At 43.8% G+C, this 17,130-nt stretch overlaps 1 protein-coding gene across 1 annotated transcript in view; it reads left to right on the forward strand.

Annotated features, from left to right (window-relative positions):
• Positions 1 to 3,381: 3,381 nt before the first annotated feature.
• Positions 3,382 to 17,130, forward strand: part of LOC132831013 (junction plakoglobin-like) — a 63,756-nt gene continuing 50,007 nt past the window's right edge. Inside the window, exon 1 of the mRNA XM_060849037.1 lies at positions 3,382 to 3,473. The gene's annotated coding sequence lies outside the window, so the exon portion shown is untranslated. The remainder of the gene's footprint in view (positions 3,474 to 17,130) is intronic.

The raw sequence follows: 17,130 nt of genomic DNA on the forward strand, positions 1-17,130 counted from the left end.
CCTCCTGACTCCCCTTACCTTTCCACCATCTACAGGCACAAGCCAGGAGTGTGATGGAATACTCCCCACTTGTCAGGATGAGTATAGCTCCAACAACACTCAAGAAGCTTGACTAACATCACATCCCAAACATCACCTCCTTCCACCGTTGACACGCAGTAGCAGCAGGAGAAAATGAGGACAGCAAATGCTGGAGATGAGAGTCAAGAGTGTAGTGCTGGAAAAGCACAGCAGGTCAGGGAGCATCTGAGGAGCAGGAGAATTGATGTTTTGGGCATACGCCCTTCATCAGGAATGAGAAGGATTTCCCCTCCCACATGGTCAATGATGCCCTCCACTGCAGCTCCTCCACTTCTGCACCTCTGCTTTTGAACCCCACACCTTCAACCGCAACAAGGGCAGAACACCCTGGTCCTTACCTTCTAGCCCACCAACCTCCGGATACATTCCGTCATCCTCCGCCACTTCCGCCATCTACAAGCAGATATTGTTGGGATATATTTCCCTCCCGACCCCTATCTCCGTTTCGGAGAGACCATTCCCTCTGCGACTCCCTTGTCAGATCCATGCCCCCCACCAGTCCACACCCCACTCCCAGCACCTTCCCCTGCCAATGCAAGAAGAGCAAAGCCTGTGCCCACACCTCCCGTCCTCACCTCTGTCCAAGGTCCCAAAGGATCTTTCCACATCTGACAGAATTTTACCTGCACTTCCACACACATCATCTACTGTATCCGTTGCACCCGATGTGGTTTCCTCTACAATGCGGAGACACGATGCCAACTTGCAGATTGTTTCTCTGGAACATCCGCACCAACGAACCCCATTACCCCGTGGCTGAATACTTTAACTCCCCCTCCCACTCTGCCAAGGACATGCAGGTCCTGGGCCTCCTCCATCGCCAAATCCTAACTACCCGTCGCCTGGAGGAAGAATGCCTCATCTTCCACCTTGGGACCCTGAAACCACATGGGATCAATGTGGATTTCACCAGTTTCCTCATTTCCCTTCCCGCAACCTTATCCCAGTCCCAAGCCTTGAACTTGGTACCAGCCTCTTGACCTGTCCATCTTCCTTCCCACCTATCTGCTCCACCTTCCTCTCCAACCTATCACTTTCCCTCCCTCACCTTCACCTTCCTATCACATTCCCAGCTACCTTGCCCCCAGCTCCCCCCCCCATCTATTTATCTCTCAGCACCCCAGGCCACAAGCCTCATTCCTGATAAAGGGCCGATTCTCCTGCACCTCTGAGGCTGCCTGACCAGCTGTGCTTTTCTAGCACCACACTCTCAGCTCAGTAAGAGCAGTTTGTAACATCTACAAGATGCATTGTGGAAATTCAACAAGGCTCTTATACAGTGCCCTCTAAACCATTACCACCACCATATAGGTCAAGGGCAGCAAATACATGAGAACATCACCTCCTGCCAGTTCTTCTTCAAGCCCCCAGCCATCCTGATTTGGTAATACATAGCTGTTACTTTTAGTGTCTTTTTTCATATTAGATTAGATTACTTACAGTATGGAAACAGGCCCTTCGGCCTAACAAGTCCACACCGACCCGCCGAAGCGCAACCCACCCATACCCCTACATTTACCCCTTACCTAAGGCTACGGGCAATTTAGCATGGCCAATTCACCTGACCCGCACATCTTTGTGACTGTGGGAGGAAACCGGAGCACCCGGAGGAAACCCACGCAGACACGGGGAGAATGTGCAAACTCCACACAGTCAGTCGCCTGAGGCGGGAATTGAACCCAGGTCCCTGGCGCTGTGAGGCAGCAGTGCTAACCACTGTGCCACCGTGCCACCGTGTCATTGAGACAAAATCCTGGAATTCCTTCCCTTGGACCATTGTGGGTCGACCTACAGCACATGGACTGCAGCAATTCAAGAAGGCAGCTCCTTCTCAAAGGCAACTAGGGATGAGCTATAAATGCCGGGTTCAGCCAGCAATGCCTAGCTGTCCATCTCCTGACTCCTGCTGAAACATCTGCCTTCCTTCTTTTCCTTAGAATACAACCTCTTTGTCCAAGATTTCAGTTATGTTTTACAAGATATCCACTTATCTTTTTGTATATTTAGTGTATGACTATATTCCTGTAAGATTCCTTGGGATGTTCTACTTGATTAAACATTTTGTATATATGCAAATAAAGGCAAAGTACTGCGGATGCTGAAGATCTAAAATAAAAACAAACTGCTAGAGAATCTCAGCAAATTCAGCAGCATCTGTTGACAAATAGAAGTAATTTTTTTGAGTCCAACATGATTGCTCTTTGAACTGTTGGACTGAGGGGTCTGTTTCCATGCTGTATGATTCTGTAACTCTATGACACTATGAGAGCACTTTCTGCTTTTGTACACAGTACATACAAGGCGCAGACCTGACACTTAGCAGAATCAATGTTTAACAATGAGTATTTAAAAAATATTTATTTATGGAATGTGGGCATTGCAGGCCAGCATTTCTAACCCATCCCTAGTTATCCTTGAGAAGGTGGTGGCGAGCTGCCTTCTTGAACCACTGTAGTCTATTTGGGTTAGGGACAGCCAAATGCTACTGGGGAGGGAATTCCAAGATTGTGCCCACTGACACTGAGGGAACGGTGACTTATTTCTGAATCAGAACAATACTGATTCTAAATGCTGGAGGCAGACCTGCAATGTGGTTCATGAGGGAATTCCAGGATTTTTACTGGGTAACATTGAAGGAAACAGCGAAATATTTCCAAGTCAGGATGGTAAGTGGTTGGGAAGGGAACTTGCAGTACTCCTTGTATTGACCAGTATTAATTAATGTGTTGCTGGTTAAAGCACAGCAGGTTAGGCAGCACCCAAGGAACAGGAAATTCGACGTTTCGGGCCAGAGCCCTTCATCCTGATGCTGCCTAACCTGCTGTGCTTTAACCAGCAACACATTTTCAGCTCTGATCTCCAGCATCTGCAGACCTCACTTTTTACTAGTATTAATTAATCTTGGTGTTGATACAGGAATGCTGTCAGTGTCGGAGATGGGATTGAAGCTGTGGTTAAACTACAGCAGCCTCCTAGCCTGACCAGGAGCTTTGATTGACAGGTGCAGCCAGCTCACCTGAGTTACCCCTCCTCTACCAGGTGTGGTTCCGCGCAGCCGCAGTCAGAAGGATCAGGGGGCGGGAATTGGAATGGGATAGAACCAATCGGAGGCTAGGCTCGCCGAAATCCAACAATGATTAGTAGAGGTGAGCGACCCCACCCTTCGGAGGCGGGGAAATACGATGATTGATAGTGAATGGACCAATGGTACCTGGGCATTGGGATACGATTGACCGTCCATGGACCAATAGGGAGGGTGTGTCGGTGACAGCTGCCTAATGGGAGGGTTCCAAGGGCGGGTTGGTGCTGGCGCTGGGCTCGAGCGCCTCTTTGTTCGGGCGGTAGGCGGCGGAGCTGGAAGCTGAGCTCGGAGAGCACCCGGCGCTCCTCAGGTAACAGGCTGGGGCTCTCAGCCCCGGGGACCGGGGGAGAGGGGTGTCCCCTGTCTTTGGGGGCCGGGAGTCACGGAGTCGGACCCTCCGCTCAGGTGCGCTCCCGGTGTCCGGGCCTGGCCCCGGGCTGCTGCGGTGTTTACACCGGTCAGTGTGTCAGAGTTCCCCTGCTCCGGGTGCTGCCCGCCTGGGTGCGGCTGGCTGGGGCACGGGGGGAGAGTGATGGTGTGGGTGTGGGTGTGGGTGTGGGTGTGGGTGTGGGTCTGGATCTGGGTCTGGGTCTGGGTCTGGGGGGGTGGGGGGTCTGGATCTGGATCTGGATCTGGGTCTGGGGGTGGGGGTCTGGGTCTGGGTCTGGGGGTGGGTGTGTGAGTGTGGGTGTCTGTGTCTGGGGTGGGGGTCTGTGTGTGGAGATGTGGGTGGGGGTCTGTGTCTGGGGGTGTGGGTGGAGGTTTGTGTCTGGGGGTGTGGGAGTCTGGGAGGGGTCTCTGTCTCGGGTCTGTGTGAGGGGGGTGTCTGTGTGGGTGGTGATGTCTGTGTCTGTCTGGGGGTGATTGTTGTTGCTCAGTCTGACCCTCTCTGGTGGGATTCTGTTTGAAGTTCTAATCTTTTCCTCAATCCCATTTCTGAAAGAGCAGAGTTGGGGAAGTTGTGATTTCCATGTTTTGTGGTGTCTTGGTCCTGGGTTTGGAGGTGGGGGTCCTCTGTTTTGTTCTGCAGCATCTGGGCATCTTTGTCCATTTTGGGTGGGCAGCTGATTGTTCAGGTGCTTGTAGACCCAGAGAGAGAGACTGGGAGACCTCTTGTCAGCCTGGGGCAAGGACTAGCTTCGGAACTGTTGACAGCCGAATGTGCAAAGTTCAACTGGCTGTTTTGTTCCAGATATAAATTAGAGCTTTTTAGTGGTTCGCAGCCATCTGTTCTCTGGGAATGGCTTATTGGCAGTTGAGAGTAAAACTGAAATTGTTTTTTGTATTGTGCCAGTGACATGACGCTGCTACAGACTGAAAACTGTTTACAGTTTGCTGCTTGAAAGGTCGCTGCAAACAAGTTCAATAGTACAGTAACATCAAAAAAAGGATCTGATCAATACTTGCACAGTAAAATTATTGCAGGAGATACTGCCCAATGATTTATGAGGGAGCAGGTCTGGAGGTAATTACCAGGCTGTTATCTACAGGTTAGCATAAAGTTAGAATAGTAATGAGTTGTTATAACTTGGAATTTCTGTCTCAGTGGGTGCATGCAGCCTTATTGTGTCTGTGCTGGCCTTTTTAATTAAACTATTAATTATTACCATTCCTTCTCCTCTCACTGATTAGAGGTAAAATTGTAGCCTCTCTGAGAACCTTTATGTCTATCACTGGGTGCTATCCTGGTTTTAATACTGTGTTGTTGTGCAATTTAATAAAATGAACAAATACCAATTAAGGGCAGCTTTGTTTTGAAAATTTCTGGAGCAATCATGGTTTCACTAATTGTAAAAGTTTATACTGTATAGTAATTAGGAAAAATTGAGTTTGGGGATATGTTGATTGATAAACACTCAAACTGTGGATTGACGGGAAGTTCAATGTAATGTAATCTTTTGTCCAAGGTGCTCTATTCAGTCCTATTGGTAAGGACATTGGGGATTCTCTGAAAAGAGCAGAAAAGTTTTTGGATTGAGTTTGGAAAAGTGAGAACTATTTGTGTGCATGTGCAGGTTAAATATATCATGTTGACTGTTTGGGTTAAATGATTGTTTTTTGTGCTGCTGATTTGCCCTGTAACTGGAAATGAGAATTTAAACATCTGGGAGAAATCCTTAGATGAGGACTTGCGTGAGACAAGCTGAGCACAAAATCTGTTTGGTGAGGGTGTTACTGTTCAGTAAGCTGAGGATCCTGGGATTGTATTCATTGGAGTTCAGAAGATTAAAGGGAGATTTAATAGAAACTTACAAGATAATACGTGGCTTGGAAAGGGTGGACGCTAGGAAATTGTTTCCGTTAGGCGAGGAGACTAGGACCAGTGGACACAGCCTTAGAATTAGAGGGGGTCAATTCAGAACAGAAATGCGGAGATATTTCTTCAGCCAGAGAGTGGTGGGCCTGTAGAATTCATTGCCGCAGAGTGCAGTGGAGGGCGGGACGCTAAATGTCTTCAAGGCAGAGATTGATAAATTCTTGATGTCACAAGGAATTAAGGGCTACGGGGAGAATGCGGGTAAGTGGAGTTGAAATGCCCATCAGCCATGATTGAATGGCGGAGTGGACTCGATGGGCCGAATGGCCATACTTCCACTCCTATGTCTTATGGTCTTAAGCTGATTTTGTTTTGTTACAAAGCCCAGCTGTTTACCTGTTTATGCATTTCAACCTTTTTGTGGAAACGTCCCATGTTTTTGGCAGTAATCTGCTTTGTGTTGTGGCATCGCTGATTTGCATTGTTTATGGAGTCTGGTTGTATTTGGCTAGGTTGTGTATTGGAGAAGTATTTTACAGTGGAGTATTTAGCATCTTGTAACTTGTACTTTTTCTCTCTTTCTGAAGGTACTGACCCATTTTGCTTGGTATATTGCTAAGGTTTGTTATGGGGATAGTTTTTTAAAAAAACAGGTTTATATGTTGTACATTCTAAATATGCATCCATGTCATGTGAAGAAATTTCTTATTTTTTTACACAACTGTTCTTGTCGATATTTAATTTTGAAAGCTCTCTTGTAATTATTTTGCAAATTATAATGTGAACATCTCCAGGTGATGTTGTAAGTGGCAGCAGCAGCAGCAGCTTTTGGGGCACTGATGGTGGGCAGTGTTACAGGGGATTTTAACCTTTTCTGTTACGGGGTCTGTCCTAATCCCTTCCTACACTGACACTTGTTTAACACTGAGGCCAGTTTATAAATTTATAGTGTCATTGTGTTCTGGTTAGAATGTACGAAGGATTGAACCTAGGACCCCGCTTAGTCTTTCGTCAAAAACCATGTTTGGTTAAACATTGGCCCGCTGACTTTATACTGGGTGTAATGGGGTGTTAGGATCACTTGCCTGATAGCTGCTGTATGTCCAAAGTAAACTTGCCAGATTCGCCAAAACTCGATACAGGTGTCTTGGTTAAAACCCTGTCTCTGTTTTACCATAAACAGCAGTTACTCTTGGTTTGCTCAGTGAAGTGTACCAGGAGTCCCACCAGTCTCAGTAAAATCAGCCTAACTCTGCCAGTGGATCCTTTTGTAAAATCTGTGATCCAATTTGGGAGGAAGACAATGGGTACAGTGAAATATTGAGAACAAATGTGATTCAACTGCTGCCAGTTGTAAATGACTCATGACTTCGAAAGCTGCAGATCATGCTCAGGAATCTCCTTTTTGACAACACAGCAGTTTCTTACTTTGAGAAGTCTGGGTGTAGGCAGGGTGTGAGTGCAGTGAGAAAGGCAGCCCCAAAGCATTTGAGTCAAAACTAGGACAGTAAAAGCACTGTCAGCTCTTTTTCAGTTTATCTGTCCAGGACCCCTCCCAACTATATATCTTTTGTAAGAGAACACATCTGTTAAAGCACCCCTTCCCCTCAGGGGTGCAATGCCTCTAAAGATCAAGAGCATTGTCATTACTTCTCTATCGTGTCTATGTATCCTCACACACACTGTCAGTAACTGGTAGTTGTGATTCTGACTGAGTCTTAACGCTGCCTTGGTGCTGAATTTTGAACCTTGATTTATTTTGTGACTCAGTAGCACTGACTAAATGATTCACCTCCTGAGGCTGGTGTAGGTGGGATAGTGAGATACAAGTGAACAACCTTTTGGGTTCAGGATTTCTGCTGTAGCCAATTGTCACGTAGTGCTTTTGGTATTGTATAGGAGCTTTGGCAGGAATTTCATGCTCAGATATGACTTCCTGAGAGAATCGTGATTGGCTGCAGCCACAGACAATGGCAGTCTTTTGTTTGTGAGGGAGAGATTTTTTAGTTACTCTCCGTTACCAGAAACAAAGCTTCAAGCTGCTTCAACCAACCTGTTGCTCTTATGATGACTTTACATTTTTCAATTTACTTACCTTGGTTCCTAGAATATTGTTTTGTAAAGGTTTTTGGCATTTGTGACAATTACACATGATGTTTTTATACTGTTTCCCTGAGTTACTGTCTCCCTGGAACCTGAGTGGGAGTTGATGCCTCCACACATGCTGTTACCCGATCAGTGACAGGGTATTGAATCATCGTGCACCCTATCCTTTCCCTCAACCTCCCTTTATCCATCTCTCTTCACTCCTATAACTTAACTCAAGATTGTCTTTAGTCACCTTCCCAAACTGTCTCTAATTCCACTCATTGCTCGTTCATAATGAACGATATATTTGTATTTATTTTGAAAACAAATTTGTGACAACAGCTCCTAGAGACTTGCTAAAACTATTTAAACCATCCAAACAATTTGTCACTAGTGCCTACAAGTGACAATATTGGACCAAGCTGTCGATGGTTTAGTTGCTTCAGTGGACTTGCGGCCTTTATTAGTTTTTTTTCTATTTTTAAAAGGGATCCAGTTGTTTACACCAGTAATTGTCACCCTGTTCTTCAGCTTGAGTGCCCCCTCTGGTACTGAAAATACATAACCTGCAGAAACTCTTATTCAAGTCTAAAGAAAATCTGTCTAGCGTTCTATTTCAGGGATAGAATGTTGCACCCATTGTATGTGTGTCACCTTAACTAGTAATCCAGAGGTTCACAAGACTTTGAGAACACCAGGTTCAAAATCTACCACAGTTGCTTGTGGGGTTTAATCACCTTTCCCAATCCTGCGTATACTCTGTAGTGGTGATCATCAAACTATCACTGTTATAAAATCCCATGGTTCAATAATAGTTTAGAAGGAGGGAACTCTGTTGCACGTACCCAGTCTGGCCAATCTGTGACTCCAGACCCACAGCCATGTGGTTGACTCTACCTGCCCTCTGAAATGGTCTAAAGTTCTGACCGGTCCAAGGGCAATTCGAGATGGGTAACAAAAATGCTGGCCTTACTAGCGATATTCACATCCACGAAAGAGCAAAGATAAAACTATTCCCCTTTTATTACTTTTCTTGATGGTTTTCCTGCTCATTTGGTCTTGTGCTAATCTTGAATTTTGTGATATGCAATGTTTTTAGTTTCGAGTATTTCACTGATATCAGCCTAATTTCAGTTTTGATATTCAAAAAGGTAGATGTAGTCTGAAACTGCACAGCCGAGGCCAAATCAGCAACTCGTTGGTTTGAGTCTCAGGCAATCAATTCTGACCAACAGACCAGTTAGATTTCTATCAGTGAGATTTGGTGGGTTCCTGGCTGACCCCAGAGACATGGACACTTGATCCAAGCTGACACACCCAGTACAATGCTGAGAGTGTGCTGCACAATCAGAAATACTGCCTTTCATATCTGTCAAAAATCTCATGACAATAATTCAAAAAGAGCTCTGGAATTCTTGTGTGTAGCCTAGCCAATATGTATTCCTCCATCAAAACACCTAAAACCAGATTATTGTTATAGTACTGTGACTTTGTGGGAATTTTCTGTCCAGTTACTGCTTTTGGCAATCTGATGTCTTTAAAGGCACTATGAAAATACAAATCTGTCCTTTCTAATCTTGAATGCTGACAACTTTTTTTTGTGCGTGTGGTGGAAATGATTATACAGTCCCGAACTGGTTAACTGCGGATTCATGTTGACTGCAGCATGAGGAGGAACCAGCTGACTCGCTAATTGTTTAACTGGTCTGGAGGAAGCTAAAGTTTCAGCAATAAATTAAAAAGCCCTGAGTTATTGCTACATATGTTGTGTGATACAATGGGATGGTGTGCAATTCCCAGGTTCTGTCCATCAAATATTATTAGCCAACAGGCAAGGTACTGTGCAAATGCTTCACAGTACTAACTTGCAATGTCTTTTTTCAGATTGTAATATTGCTGGGAACGTTTTGAAGACTTGTGACTGAGGGGAGCAGTAGAGGATAAACTGGTAAATAAGTGGCATCTGTTGGAATGGTGAATGACTCATGTGGGGATATCTGCTCCCTCTGATGTAACCTGCACAAACACCACAGGGGAAAAGTTATCTTGTGTTTAAGTAGCACCTTTTTAATGGGTAATGAAATACTTTTGTTAGTGTAGTCTCAGAATATTTTCAACACTTATAATATCAGCTTGTGCATGGCGAGATCCTACAGCAGTGAGATAATGTTCATATGAGTCTGTTTTAAATGATTTTTGTTAAGGAATATATGTTGGCCGTAACCAGAAGAACTTTCCAGTTGTATTTCAGAAAAGTCATAGGGTCTTTATGTTTGGTTGAGAGGTAGATAGAAGGGGTCCCAATTTGAGTCCTCTGAAATGTAGCTTCTTTGATGGTGCTGCACTCTCTGTGCAGTAGTGAGAATGGCCGACTGGATTGTGTTCACTTGTCTGCATTTGGCAGAGAACCCACAGCCGTCCAACCTTCTGCGTGTTACGTACGGACCTAGGAATGGTCAGGAATGGAAAAAGCTGGTGTTATATCTCCAAGTACTATCTCCACCATCAGGAGCTTGCTGTTGAAATCCTCTCATGGTTCTTATCCAAAAAATTCTCTTTCTTTATACCCTCCAACGTAAATTAAATAATCAAACTAAACTGCCTTTCCCTTTCACTCAATGTTCGAGAGTCTGAAAAAATGAAATTTTCACCTTTTGTTTCCCTTTTGGATCTGAATTCCTCTAATCTGAGGCTTTTCTTCAATGGAGGCCTCATTCTAAACCACTGGACAGATCCCAGCCCTTGGTTTAATTGTTCACTGCTGCTCCATCTTAAATTTCCAATGTTTATGTGGTTAATCTGAAGACTGGTTTCGCAGACTTGAATTTTAACGATTAGGGGTTGACCTGAGTGAGAGTCTTCAGATGTTAAAAGGAATTGATTGGGCAGAGAGAAAAAGGCTATTTTCCCTAGATAATTCAAGATGGGGCCATTATCTTAAAGATAGATCTATCAATTCAAGGATGATGTCAGGAAGCTTTTGTTTTACACAGAGGGTCCTTTCCTCTTTCCATTTCTCTGTCCCTTTGGAATTGAGAATAACTGAAATTGATATGACCTGCAGACTAAGTCACACATTGGGGCAGGTTGAGGGGAGCTGGAATGTGATGGATGAGAGGGGTGGAGTTTTTCAGTGCTCTCCAATTTTGCCTCTGAGTTTTTAACAAAGCATCTCCTGCTTCCTGAACAAATCTTCTCCATTTTGGCTGGTCACAAACCAGGGACTCCCATGAGTGGTCAATGATGTTTGATCTCTTCGGGAAAATTTGGAGGACATCTCTAGAAGATGTTTTCACTGTCCTCCTGGGTGTCTCCTGTTGTGACTGAATTCCAAGTGAAGCAGACACGTTTGGAGTCGAGAGAAATGTCCTCTTGGATGGAGTGATTTGAACCTTGATGTTGGCTTGGGAAAAGATGCTGTTTGACTACCTTTTGTTGCCATTGATTTGGAGGATCTTGCCAGAGGCAGTGGAGTTTTGGGCTTAAGAGTTGGGGAAACCAGAAACACACCACCTTATTCCTGAAAGTGTTGGCTTATCATGGACATTCTGTAGTTTCCCTGACTGAGTCAGTGGTTTTCGTGTTTCAAATCATAGTTGAATATCCAATATGCCTGCTCTTCCAATAACAATTATGCATTTACACATTGCTCCTGTGATCTACAAGGGGTTATTAGTCAAAAGCTGACACTGAACAACACCACCTTTTTTTGAATCAGATGACTCAAGGTTTTGGTTGGTCATGTAAGTTTCGAGGAGGAAAGAGAGTTGGAGAAATTTTAAGGGAATTCTCTGGAGTTTAGAGGTAAGGCAGCTGAAAGTACAGCTGCCAGTGGTGCAGCGATGGGAATCTGATTTGGTAGCACTGGAGTTGAGAAGAGCATCGATGTTGCGGTGAGGTGAGGTGATGTTACATAAAGTTGAGGAAGTTTAGGGAAGAGCAAGACCATGAAGACCTCCTTAAAGCAAAGATGTGAATTAAATTTGAATTATTTTGGGACAGCAGCTAATGTTAGTTCACAAGCATAGGGTGCATGAGACATGGGCAGCAGAGTTCTAGATCTTTATAGAGGGTAACTGAACAATTTTGAATGATCACCTGATCAGTCTAAGGTTAACAAAGATGTGGATGAGGATTATTGTATAAGAACCCTTGCTGATATTTTAGCCCTGTCTGATCCAGGGGCACTTGGTTTACTTGTCATGTTGACCACCTGGGCTTGACCCATTCAGAACTGACTTCAGATAAAAGCTGGCTTTCCCTTGGCCTCTGGCACAGTTCAGATGAGGTACTGAAGGGAAATCTGAAGATGTTTGTGTATTTTTAGATTCATAGGAAGCTTCGCTGAGAAATGAAACAGGAAATAGCCTGAAATTGTGTGTAAACAATCAGCATTTGCTGTATCTCAAATTCAGTCTTAGAAAAACACTTGCATTTATGTAGCACCCCTCATGCACTTGGACATCCTGGAGAGCATCAGAACTGATGCAGAAAAATTATTGATGTGTAGTTGCTAAATTTCTTAAATTTCATCTGCTCAGTATTGCAAGTCAGTGGAGTGTTTGGTGTTTGAGAAATTGCAGATGATAGTGATGATGGTTATCGTGAGGGAAGAAATCTCTCTTCTTTGTGATCATGGTTTAAGGGTATGTTGATATAGCTATTCTTTTGTGATGTTGTGATATTTTTAGGTTGAAATGCATTCTGTGTTGTTAGCTAAGAGTCTCCACCCTGGACTTCGCAGCTTGTTGAGTTGTTTTTCATAGTGTCCCGTGTGACTCAGGATTACAATACAAAACAGAATGCGGGGTATCTATAGAAAGCTGCTCTTTTTTTCTCCGCTTTCCACTGCACAGTGCCAAACTTCTCCTACGAGTATTAACTGCTGTTTGAGCTCATCAGACTGTAGCAAGACCCCTGTAGCATCTCTGGTCAGAAGGTTGTGCGTTTGCACCTGATCTTGAGCACAAAGATGCAGACTGATGCTCACACTGCGGCACTGAGGGAGTGCTGCCCTTTCAGAAATTTTCTCTTTCTGTTGAGGTATTAAACTGAGGCCCTGTCTGCTCTATTGGACAAGCCACTATTTTGAAGAGTTGGATCTGACAGGGTTAAAATAAGAGAAATGTATTTGTCTATCAACATCATTAGGTCATTCTCTTGTTGCTGCTTGTGGGATCTTGTTTTGTGCAGTTTTGTTGCCAAGTTTCCCCTCTTATAGCAGTGACACATTTCAGAATTAACTTCTTTAATTGTAAAACAGTTGGGACAACCTGGAGTTAAAAGGTGCTATGTAAATGCAAATTTGTCTTTGCTATTTCTCCTAAATTTAAGGCCAATAAACTGCACCAAGTGATGGGTTACATCCACAGCACTTTCTAAATAGAAGGTTCTCTGGGTTGTTAATCTGTAATTCTCTGTCTTAAAGGGCCGTGAAAGCTCAGCTATTGAGTATATTCGAGACAGATGTTGATAGATTTCTGGATATTAAAGAATTCACTGGATATGAAGATAGTATAGGAATATCGGAATCAACTGAGTGGCACAGCAAGCTTTATGGGCTGAATGGCCCCTTAATTCCTGTTTAATGCTTTAACAGTAGGTGAGCAGATGAATCCATTTCCTCTTGGTCTACTCACATTTTTAACATCTGGAATTAAGTGTGGCTGCTTGTTACCACCCTCCCCACCCCCTCCACCCTCCTCCGGTCATCAACTCTGTTCGGATTGTTGGTCTCTCTGACTAATCATTTTTAGATTGATTTCACTGCAACCTGTCAGGGAAAAAAACCCAACAAAATGAGACTCCAAAACTTGTACACACTGATAATATTACACATCCACCCCCACAGTAATTACAAAACCATTTGCAATCACAGCTGACTAACAGCTTGTACTCAAGAGCTGTGAAGAATTGGCACAGCTGCATTGATTATGCTGTTTGGGTTCAGCTTTTGCCTGTTTGAAACTTGGAGTTTCTGCTGAATCCACTGCTTTCCAGTTTTGTTCCATGGGTGGAACACAATGTCCCAGCTAATCTTTGTGTAGGCTGTTTATAGTACACTTCCCATTCTGGGTTGTTGTATAACAATGCCACTTCACAACTTCAAGGGAGAATTGGTTAGTCCTCACTGTCCAATCTTTCAATTGTTCCTTTCCAAGAATGGGGAAGTGCACTCAGGCTGGGGTTCCTAAACTAACCATGTAGTTGTCATCAATTCTGCAACGAGCATTTATATGTCACTTTTTAATGGAAGTAAACATAGTCAGTGTTACAGAAATGGAAGCAGATATTCCAACTTGTCTCTGCCAATCAGATATCCTAAATTAATCTAATCCTATTTGTCATTACTTGGTCCATATCACTGTTTAAACCCTTCCTATTCATATACCCATCCAGATGCCTTTTAAATATTGTAATAGTACCAGTCTCCACGTCCTTTGGCACCTTTATTGCATATATGCATCACCCTCTGTGGAAAAGTTACCCCTTAGGTCCCTTTTTTAAATTTTCCCCTCTCACCTTAATCCTCTGGTTCTGGACTCTCCCACCCCATTGAAAAGGCCTCATCTATTTACCCTATCTCTGCATCTCATAACTTTGTAAACCTTTATAAGATCATCCTGCAGTCTCCAACACTTCGAGGAAAACGGCCCATCTTGAAGAGAGACTAAGTTTTACACCAAACCTAATAAGGAAATATAAAGTCAGCACAGTTTTTGCTCACCTATGGGAAAGATCTAATTGGGTGGTTCTTTCAAAGAGTTGGTATAGGTACAATGGACCAAATGGCCTTTGTCATCCTGTTTCATTCTGTGATCCAAGTAAATTCAATAATTTTCTTTAGAATATAAAATTCAGTGGAATGCAGAGTTCTGTTTATAGTTCTAGAGGCCTCATTTACTGAAAGATGTTAAAACTATAGAATATACAGTATTGCCCCCAGGGATGATGAGCTTTGAATGGAAAAATAAAGTCTAAATACAGTGCTGTTTCCTCATTGAGGAGTTACCATTTTTAAAGCCCTTTGTGTTGTGGAGTGCCTTGCAGCCACTCAGAGTCATTACAATGTTTCCTGTAGCTGCTGAAGACACCTTTGTGACTTTTGAAGAGGAAATTTGAAACCGTGAGATATTGGGCATCAGATATAGTTTTGGCTTGTCCTGGGAAACTGCCAGGACAGTGACAATGGAATAATTGGTGACTCATTGTGAGGGAAATATCTATGTTGAATATGCCCTCCTTTCTGCACTCCCCTCCACCACAGCAATTCTTTAGATCTTCTGTGTTCCTGTCCCCTTTTTCTTGGTGTGTCAAGTCTGGGGAAACTGGGTGAGATTTGGGGATTTTTTTGAGTTTTGACATGTTGAGTTTGTGCTCTCCCATTGGATGGTAGACTCCAGGCTGGAGGGTGAGGGCAGAGTGTTCCAGTGGGTGGGTGTTGATCTAAGTGCACGTTGACACCACTTTGCTCTCCAATCTGACATGAATGATTTGTGGAGGATAAATCAAGTCATCTGATTACTGTGTGGGTAGAGGTGGAATTTTGAGGCAGCAGTATGGATTCCTGTCGGATTAAACAACCTCTGATTTGGTTTCTGGTTATTTTTTGGCACACGAACACATTGGGTGAGTTGAGGATCTTTTTGAGTTGAACTGATTCTTTCCCTGTTCAAATCTAATAAATGTAGGGGAATGAGTCTGGGTGGGTTGCAGTTCGGAGGGTCGGTGTGGACTTGTTGGACCGAAGGGCCTGTTTCCACGCTATAAGTAATCTAATCAAATACCCCATTTTCAGGGTTCACAGGTGGTGGACTGTTATCTGGGGTTAGGAAAGAAATAACTGATGGATGTTTGACAGACTGCCTGCTAACCCTGAAACACACTTTTTTTTTGAAATACCTGAGTGATTCAATCAGGGTTGATGTGCTCCAGTCAAGGGCAGTAGCAATTATAATTGAATGTTTCATTGTTCTGTCAAATTCTTTGTGCTGAAATGTCCAGTTTAATCTGTCTGTGCTTCTCCTCTCTGAATCTTTTGAGGGTGTTTTGGTTGTTGATGGCAATTGCTGGGACCACAATTTAAATAACAAATTTTTCAGGTGGTTTTGAAGTGGTCCTGCTCAGCAGCCTATTCCCATGTGATTATCTGGAAGTTTCCATGCCTCAATGTGACACATTGATCACAAGTCATGTATTGCATGGGACCCTGAAGAAACAGAGGGCCAGTATTCCCTCTGTCAGGGTCCCCTTTAATTGCTAATTCTTGCTGAAGTCCTTCTAGCACTTGACACAAGTGGCCACCTTCTGCCTGTGGTCAATTTGTTGCATGTTTGCTGGATAAGAACTGTCTTGAGCCTGATCCTGCCAAGTGAGGCACTCTGCTTTTACTGAATGATCAGGAACTGTGGAATTAACCCCTGCTTAATTCTGAACCCATTAACATTGTGCACGATATTGTTCAACAGTGGGGACGCCATCTTGCACCTTTTGGAATAGTAAGGGATGAGGATTATATATTGCTTTCTGTTGAGCCACAGCACACTCAACTTCAGATAATGTAGCAGTGTTTCTGGAGGGGCTATTGTTGGAAATGTGAATCTGAGGTAGCTTTGTTTCCCTACAGTGTGGAAACAGGCCCTTCAGCCCAACTAGTCCACACTAGTGGACTCTGAAGAATAACACCCAGACCTATTTCACTCTGACTAACGCACCTAACACTATGGGCAATTTAGCATGGCCAATTCACCAGACCTGCACGTCTTTGGACTGAGAGGAAACCCACGCAGACACAGGGAGAATGTGCAAACTCCACACACAGTTGCCTGAGGCTGGTATCGAATCTGGGACCCTGATGTTGTGAGGCAGCAGTGCTAACCACTGAGCCACTGTGCAGTAATTGATGGGGTGGCCAGCTGAGAGGCTGTTATCAGTTTCTACCTCTTTCTGTTCTCAGCTCGCCTTTTTAAGGCTGTTTGCTATGATGAGCTCCACTTGCTAGTGGCATCTGTTGCTGTAAAGTCAGGAAACTAGGTTTTCCCATCTTGATATCTTGGTTACGACACCCAGGCAAACAGCACTGAGCTGGTGTGTGTTTGTTTGTTTTGCATTGTTTATATTAACATTGTTAATGTTGGTGGTTTATTAGTAATGGCGTTCTTGTGTATATTCTTGTTTAATCTGGCTTGAGCAAGGCTGAATTTGGCCTCTTGTCTGTTAGTTACATCTGATGAGTGCTATTCCAGGAATGTACATCTGGGATGTGATGAAGATTGTGAATTCTAGGTTTGTTGCTCTGTTACAAAATGAACTCCACTTTCCACAGCACAATTCGAGTGTCTGTTGCTAATCTGAGATTCAGAAGAAGCTGCTGTACTCAAGGCCAGTCTCCCTTTTTCCTACCCTCTGCACATCATGGTCACATTTCATGATAGAATGTTTTTGATTAACTCCTTTGTCAGAGCTTTGGTGTAATTGCAATTTATTCTCAACCCTCATGCTCCTGCCCTTACCCTGCAATAAGGCAACTCCTTAACTCCTTCCTGTTTTCCGGAATCTGTAGTCCTTTGGGAATCGAGTGCAGTTTTCGCCTAGTGTCATTCTTTGTAATCTAACAAAGTAG

Source organism: Hemiscyllium ocellatum, chromosome 32 (genome assembly GCF_020745735.1).
Source record: "Hemiscyllium ocellatum isolate sHemOce1 chromosome 32, sHemOce1.pat.X.cur, whole genome shotgun sequence".
NCBI classification, from domain to species: Eukaryota; Metazoa; Chordata; class Chondrichthyes; order Orectolobiformes; family Hemiscylliidae; genus Hemiscyllium; species Hemiscyllium ocellatum.